Source organism: Xenopus laevis, chromosome 6S (genome assembly GCF_017654675.1).
Source record: "Xenopus laevis strain J_2021 chromosome 6S, Xenopus_laevis_v10.1, whole genome shotgun sequence".
Classification (NCBI taxonomy): Eukaryota; Metazoa; Chordata; class Amphibia; order Anura; family Pipidae; genus Xenopus; species Xenopus laevis.
Genome location: NC_054382.1, coordinates 136824884 through 136833795, shown reverse-complemented (window position 1 = coordinate 136833795; position 8912 = coordinate 136824884). Strand labels below are relative to the sequence as shown.

The 8912-nt window shown below is 44.7% G+C and overlaps 1 protein-coding gene across 1 annotated transcript in view; it reads left to right on the top strand.

Annotated features, from left to right (window-relative positions):
* Window positions 1-232: 232 nt before the first annotated feature.
* The window catches only part of eppk1.S (epiplakin 1 S homeolog), a 33892-nt gene continuing 25212 nt past the window's right edge, over window positions 233-8912 (top strand). Inside the window, exon 1 of the mRNA XM_018224045.2 lies at window positions 233-387. The gene's annotated coding sequence lies outside the window, so the exon portion shown is untranslated. The remainder of the gene's footprint in view (window positions 388-8912) is intronic.

Genomic DNA, 8912 nt, shown 5'->3' with positions numbered 1-8912 from the left:
CTGACACCTGGGGGCTTTTATTAGTCCTTTCCTATTTGTCAGGAGGCTGGTGAGTGACAACTTCAGGGCCGGGGGTACAGGGGGGCACTGATGCCTCAGAAACTCATTCACCCCCCCCCCCACTGTGGCACCAGCGGACACTGGTTATACTGGGGGCCCCGGGACCTGCTCTAACTGTCAGTCGGGGGCGGGGCGGGAGGTAGTGGGCGGGGCGGCTGAACTGTCAGATAAATTCCCCGGGCGCAGAGAGGAGCGAGTCGTGAGGAACTCGGGACACGGGGAGCAGCGACACCCCAATTCCCCCGCTGTCACTTCTGCCACCAGCCCCGACTGTCAACTCACAACTGTCACTTCAATCAACTGTATCAGCTGCACCGCCAGACACAGGTCAGTCTATTGCCCCTTTTATTCTCTGTGTCCCCCCACTCACTTGTGTCTCCTGCACCCCCACTTACCCCCCCTACACTCACTCACCTGCACTCACAGCTTAGTGGCCACTCGCACATGACTCCCTCATCCCTCAAACTGACACAGACACTAACTGTCAGTCCAACCTTCACACTCGGCAGTTTGGAGCAATTGTGACAATTTGTCTCACCAACTGTCAGTTCTGGGGGGGGTGACCCCATATTTACCACTGACACCCACCCACTGTGTCCAGCTGATACGGCTCATTCACTCACTGCCCCCCAACAGCCCACACTCCTGCCCTCACTCACACTCACACTGGGGTTACATTTCCTCCGCTGCTCTGCCCCTCCCCCAATACAGTGTCCCCCAGTGCATCAGATGTGGGGGTTCATACTCTGCCTGACACTGTATAACACTGGGGGACAATCATACCCCCCCATGTTTCCTTTCTGTGCAGCGACAAATATGTGCCCCCCCCCTCATTCCTCTGCTCCAAAATATTCATCAGGTGCCCCCACCTTCTCAGTGTGACTCAGCCCATTGTTTGTACAACACAACTGTATGTGTCACAGCAATCTCACCCCCCCCCCCAGCACCCACTATAAACACATTGAGATCAGGTTTAACTGGACTCCCCCCCCCCCACACAAACACACACACACACACACACACACAAGAGATGGGCGAGACCAATACAAGTATATGGGGGTGGGGGGTAAATAGAAGGAGATGCTGAGTGACCCCAAATATACAGTGTACCCCCAGCACCCCCACTGCTCTTATACAGACTTCTCTTTAACTCTCAAATATCCCTGTGACCCCCCCAACGCTTATTTGTAACTCCCCCTCACCTTCACCATAAACACAACCCACAGTATTGGCTGAAACACATTGGGGGAGCCATTGTGTGCCCCCCCTAAACTTATATATCCTCAATTCTGTCATGTGAGGGTTATGTGCAAATGTTGAATTCAGCAAAGTAATGCCTTACCCCCAACGTTTTGTAGTATGGCACATGGGGCAAATCTAGACATTATAAACCCCCTACTGTAAATGATAAGGATATTAGAAGTCACTGAGGGGTTGTTCTGTGACCATATAAAGGCACAAGGCTGCAGGCTGAGTTATACAGGGAACTCTGAGTATCACTCATGTATTATAAGGATAATGTACCCCCTACTGTAAATGATAAGGATATTAGAAGTCACTGAGGGGTTGTTCTGTGACCATATAAAGACACAAGGCTGCAGGCTGAGTTATACAGGGAACTCTGAGTATCACTCATGTATTATAAGGGATAATGTACCCCCTACTGTAAATGATAAGGATATTGGAAGTCACTGAGGGGTTGTTCTGTGACCATATAAAGGCACAAGGCTGCAGGCTGAGTTATACAGGGAACTCTGAGTATCACTCATGTATTATAAGGGATAATGTACCCCCTACTGTAAATGATAAGGATATTAGAAGTCACTGAGGGGTTGTTCTGTGACCATATAAAGACACAAGGCTGCAGGCTGAGTTATACAGGGAACTCTGAGTATCACTCATGTATTATAAGGGATAATGTACCCCCTACTGTAAATGATAAGGATATTAGAGGTCACTGAGGGGTTGTTCTGTGACCATATAAAGGCACAAGGCTGCAGGCTGAGTTATACAGGGAACTCTGAGTATCACTCATGTATTATAAGGGATAATGTACCCCCTACTGTAAATGATAAGGATATTAGAGGTCACTGAGGGGTTGTTCTGTGACCATATAAAGGCACCAAGGCTGCAGGCTGAGTTATACAGGGAACTCTGAGTATCACTCATGTATTATAAGGGATAATGTACCCCCTACTGTAAATGATAAGGATATTAGAGGTCACTGAGGGGTTGTTCTGTGACCATATAAAGGCACAAGGCTGCAGGCTGAGTTATACAGGGAACTCTGAGTATCACTCATGTATTATAAGGGATAATGTACCCCCTACTGTAAATGATAAGGATATTAGAAGTCACTGAGGAGTTGTGTGACTATATAAAGGCACAAGGCTGCAGGCTGAGTTATACAGGGAACTCTGAGTATCACTCATGTATTATAAGGGATAATGTACCCCCTACTGTAAATGATAAGGATATTAGAAGTCACTGAGGGGTTGTTCTGTGACCATATAAAGGCACAAGGCTGCAGGCTGAGTTATACAGGGAACTCTGAGTATCACTCATGTATTATAAGGATAATGTACCCCCTACTGTAAATGATAAGGATATTAGAAGTCACTGAGGGGTTGTTCTGTGACCATATAAAGGCACAAGGCTGCAGGCTGAGTTATACAGGGAACTCTGAGTATCACTCATGTATTATAAGGGATAATGTACCCCTACTGTAAATGATAAGGATATTAGAAGTCACTGAGGGTTGTTCTGTGACCAATATAAAGGCACAAGGCTGCAGGCTGAGTTATACAGGGAACTCTGAGTATCACTCATGTATTATAAGGGATAATGTACCCCCTACTGTAAATGATAAGGATATTAGAGGTCACTGAGGGTTGTTCTGTGACCATATAAAGGCACAAGGCTGCAGGCTGAGTTATACAGGAACTCTGAGTATCACTCATGTATTATAAGGGATAATGTACCCCCTACTGTAAATGATAAGGATATTAGAAGTCACTGAGGGGTTGTTCTGTGACCATATAAAGGCACAAGGCTGCAGGCTGAGTTATACATGTATATATGGAAGGTTCCAGTGCATGATGTATAGATACACACGTATACGTCCCAACATTTTGGAAATAAAAAGAGAGATAAAACATTTGGTATTTTTTTGACCACACCTATTTTGTGGCCACACCCCTAATTACCATGTTCATTTTACAAAATTTGGCAGGTTATGAATGTTTGAACATATTTCTGTGGTTGTTTCAGTTATTCCAGTTTTGCTAATGAAGGTGAATTGCCCTTTAAGCTGTGAGTCTGACTTCTCCCAAGGGACCTGTTATCTTATATTGTTACAATTACTGATTTGCTTCTCTCACAATTGTTACAAAAGAATCTTATCTGCAGCTGTGGCTGTTCTGGGCCAATTAAGTGAGAAACTTTGTTTCTTTTTCTGGCTGTTCAGTGCAGAGAAAGTTGGGACTTTTCAGTAGAAAAGCAGGACTGCGAGTTGAGCTGTCAAAAGAGGGACTGTCCCTGTAAAAGCGGGACAGTTGGGAGGTATACAGACGGGATGAGTGGAGGAGGGACACGTATATAATGTCAGTGTATATTTTATTGCTGCTGTTCTTGTCGGTGGATGTGCTCAGGGCGTATGATAATATGAGGGGGGGGTCAGGTTGGGGGTCTGATGGTAACACAGAGGGTTTCATGGACTGGGGCAGCAATTGGCTCAAGTTCTATTGCCAGTCCCTGCGCCTATAATATGATTTATACTTGTGTTTATGGGACTGAGCGTATAGAGGGGTTAATGTCCATTAACTCTAGTGATCAGCACATTCTGCTGCACCAGTTGTATTAGAATAATAATCAGTCCTGTACTTATTCCTTTAACTGTCACATTTAACTGTCACATTTAACTGTCACATTTAACTGTCACATTTAACTGTCACAGACAGAACCACAACGAGTTTCTTTTGTTAAACGACTTTATTCGAGACACAGGCTCTTGGCCCAGCTAACGTTTCAGACGTACATTTTGCAACACTTGAAACAAGTCCTACGTCTGAAACGTTGCGTTTTCTCTGGGCCAAGAGCCTGTGTCTCGAATAAAGTCGTTTAACAAAAGAAACTCGTTGTGGTTCTGTCTGTGACACAAACGATTCGAATACCAGTTGGTGGTGGAAACGGTGAGATTTGCAGCGGATGAAAAGAAATTTCGAGGTCTGAGTGCGGATTTATCTCTTGCTGACACGTTTACGGGTAGATTTATCAAGGGTCGAATTTCGAAGTTGAAAACACTTAGAAATTCAACCATAAAATTGAATTACTTCAACATCGAATGTCCAAGTCAAAGTTTTTTTTCACCAAATTTGCCCATTTGCGGTCAAAGTAAAATAGTTCGAACAATTCAAAGGATTTCAGTGATCGATCGAACGATTTATCTTTGACCTAAAAAAACGTAGAAAACTGCGCTAGAAGGTCCCCATAGGCTGATGTAGCACTTCAGCAGGTTTGATTTGGCGAAGTATTGAAGTCGACGTTTTTTTTAAAGAGACAGTACTTAGATTACCGAATGGTCGAATATTCAAACGATTTTACTTCGAATAGAAGTCAATCATACTATCCTATTCGATGGTCGAAGTATCCAAAAAATTACTTTGAATTTCGAATTTTTTTACTTCGAAAATTCCCTCGAATTCACTTGATCCTTGATAAATCTGCCCCCAAATGTCTTAAACACATTTCCTTTGTTCCTTCACACAACATGGGGGCATAACGTTGTGTGGAAAGACCACCAAGGCAGGATTTTAGGGGGCGGTGTTAAGCCTAGCCACACCCACATTAATTCGTAAACTCTGGGGCTGATGAATTGTTTTTTTTAATTCCCCATGCGTCAATCTCAGTGCTCCCAACCTGATGATGTAAATTCACTCATGTCAATAACTGACAAACAGCAGCAAATCTAGGGGTGCCCTCTATGTAAATCCAGCCCTGCATGGGGTGCAGCTGTTTATACAGTGAATAAAGTACCCCCTATTGTAAAAGATAAGGATAAGTCATAAGGAATTCAATGACCATATAAAAGTACGAGGCTGAAGGCTGAGTTATACAGGGAACTCCGAGGGGACTTCTAATATCCTCATATTTTCCAACAAGGGACACTTTATTTATTATAATACACACGTATGAGTCATGTGACAGAAATGACATCACTAAGAGCTGTTTATAAGGATCTAATTTACAGGATATTTGTGCCTTTTGTATATTATGTGTATATACACTATATATATATATATATATATATATATATATATATGGGCCCTTAATGAGCCAAGTGAATAACAGAACCAAAAGTCAATGTAACATTATCGTTCAGGGGAAAAGCCATAGAAGTGTAAGTCCCACTGCTCAGGGTGACACCCACATTTATCTCAGATGAGACCCATAAATAGGGTTTTGCTTCTACCGACTAAACAAATATCCTGCTATCAACCTGCCCCTAACCTGCTCACTGACAATCCACAGGTACCAACTGTCACCTTTATTTACCAACTGTCGCCTTTATACACCAAGTGTCACCTTTATAATCCCTGTAGTTAAAGGGAGTTCAGTTCTTTCACCCACTGCACTTCCCATTGATTTAGCCTGAGTTCCCCCCCCCCACTAATTTGATTGGCTAATGGGTATGGAATCTTTGTATGTGTTGGGCGGTAACTGGCAAATCTGGTTCTGATTGGCAGGTTTTCAGTACCAGTTAGTTTGTAACCCTCTCTGCTGATAATTCACCCCATGTAGAAGAAAAAAGTCTGCAGCGTTGGATGGAAAGTGGCCAAGTGTTGGTGGAAGGGCCATAGGGAGCCCGGCCATGTCACAGAAACATCATCAATGTACCCCAACACCAGGCCACACATCGCTCATCCTGGCAGACTTGGGGTTCCCCCTGCTGTCGTGCCATAAAGTTGGGGTGACATTGATTCCTACTCCACTTCCACACAGCTGCAAAATAAACACGACAACATCAAATAATTGATTCTCAAAATTAGTATTTTAAAAAAAAAACTCCATGTTGTCCATGTAACATCAGTACAAGATATTGGGGTGTAGAGACGTCAGGTGTGACCCAAATCATCTCTTCCTCATCCGGCTCCACTGACCCCCCCAACCTTTCCCAAAAGTGCCCCGTGTGCCTGACATAAGAGCAACTGTTTCTAAGGTCCAACGTGGCCAAAAGGGGGTGACAAACAAAATGATATTCAACATGATACCAGTTCCCACCAACCCATAGCTGCACCCCCCCATATCATTGGGAGATTCCCCTTTCCCCACGTTCCCATCACCATCATGAATTCTCTGGGGATTCCGTGTGCCCCAGTAGCATTGCCCCCTATGACCTCTCTGCCCACCACAAACCAGAGATTCAGCCAGTGCCCGGGAGTGAGAGGGACCCAAATTCCACCAATGAGAACACAAGTTCCAATGAGAGGGGAGCCTAGAGCAGGGGGTGACTGTCATTACATAGGCAAACAAACATGAGGTCCCCAAGGGTGCCCTTTAAAGGCCAATAAAGAGGGTACAAGAAACAGGGGGCAGCAGTGTGGCATAAGTATTGGCACAGGGGGGCAGAGCCAATGGATTCTAGTTAATTGCTTCAGTGGTTCAAAAGGGGACCCCGAGAAAGTGAAGTCTTGTGATCAATAAGACGGGGGGCTTGTGTTGGTGCATAACATGTAAATGATATTTGTCATACGAGAGAAAGATTTTCAGAATCCAAATGTGGGGGAAGGACTAGAGACATAAGGGGAAAGTTTTTGGAAGGGGTAATAGGGCCTAAGATGTTTCCCTGTGAGTTTTCTGGTTTTATATTGAGACATTTAGTTTAGGGGGATCAGTAGCACAGAAATGTTTTAGTCGTCCTGAACAGTTTTATTCTAAACAAAAAACAAAAATACACTGGCTCAGCGCACTTCTTTCAACATGGGAATAGGAATGGCCGATTTTGACCCGTTTCCTTTTGCCATAATTTGCATATGTCGCCGACGCCCATTAAAGTCTATAGGTGTCAAAAAAAAATTGTCATACGGCGAAATTTTTTTGACGTGCGTCTTATGTTGTTGCACCACGCCATAAAAGTCTATGGCCGCTGTTTCTGCGGCAAAACAAGGCAAAATAATTTGCCCATCTTTACATGGGAATAGAAGTCCTCCTTGAACACAGACGTTGGTTTATATAAAACCAAAATGTCCAGCACTTACTTCAGCATTAGCAGAATTTCACCCCAAGGTCCTTGTTGGACTCACTCCAGTCTCTTAGGAGAGGTTTTCAAGTCCTTCCTCCAGTCACTCCATGATATTTCAGATTGGTGAAGCTCAATCTGTTTCCCAGCTCCTCTCACACACACAGTCCCACACTGTGAAAGCTGTTTTAATTAGCCCACCTGAGTGCAAGAGACAGTAGGACAAAATGGAGACAGTAGGACAAGATGGAGACAGTAGGGCAAGATGGAGACAGTAGGACAAGATGGAGACAGTAGGACAAGATGGAGACAGTAGGACAAGATGGAGACAGTAGGACAAAATGGAGACAGTAGGACAAGATGGAGACAGTACGACAACATGGAGACAGTAGGGCAAGATGGAGACAGTAGGACAAGATGGAGACAGTAGGACAAGATGGAGACTGTAGGACAAGATGGAGACAGTAGGACAACATGGAGACAGTAGGGCAAGATGGAGACAGTAGAACAAGATGGAGACAGTAGGACAAGATGGAGACAGTAGGACAAGATGGAGACAGTAGGACAAGATGGAGACAGTAGGACAAGATGGAGACAGTAGGACAAGATAGAGACAGTAGGACAAGATGGAGACAGTAGGACAAGATGGAGACAGTAGGACAAGATAGAGACAGTGGGATAAGATGGAGACAGAAGGACAAGATGGAGACAGTAGAACAAGATGGAGACAGTAGGACATGATGGAGACAGTAGGGCAAGATGGAGACAGTAGGGCAAGATGGAGACAGTAGAACAAGATGGAGACAGTACGACAACATGGAGACAGTACGACAACATGGAGACAGTAGGGCAAGATGGAGACAGTACGACAACATGGAGACAGTAGGGCAAGATGGAGACAGTAGGACAAGATGGAGACAGTAGGGCAAGATGGAGACAGTAGGACAAGATGGAGACAGTAGGACAAGATGGAGACAGTAGGACAAGATGGAGACAGTAGGACAAGATGGAGACAGTAGGACAAAATGGAGACAGTAGGACAAGATGGAGACAGTAGGGCAAGATGGAGACAGTAGGGCAAGATGGAGACAGTAGGACAAGATGGAGACAGTAGGACAAGATGGAGACAGTAGGACAAAATGGAGACAGTAGGACAAGATGGAGACAGTACGACAACATGGAGACAGTAGGGCAAGATGGAGACAGTAGGACAAGATGGAGACAGTAGGACAAGATGGAGACTGTAGGACAAGATGGAGACAGTAGGACAACATGGAGACAGTAGGGCAAGATGGAGACAGTAGAACAAGATGGAGACAGTAGGACAAGATGGAGACAGTAGGACAAGATGGAGACAGTAGGACAAGATGGAGACAGTAGGACAAGATAGAGACAGTAGGACAAGATGGAGACAGTAGGACAAGATGGAGACAGTAGGACAAGATAGAGACAGTGGGATAAGATGGAGACAGAAGGACAAGATGGAGACAGTAGAACAAGATGGAGACAGTAGGACATGATGGAGACAGTAGGGCAAGATGGAGACAGTAGGGCAAGATGGAGACAGTAGAACAAGATGGAGACAGTACGACAACATGGAGACAGTACGACAACA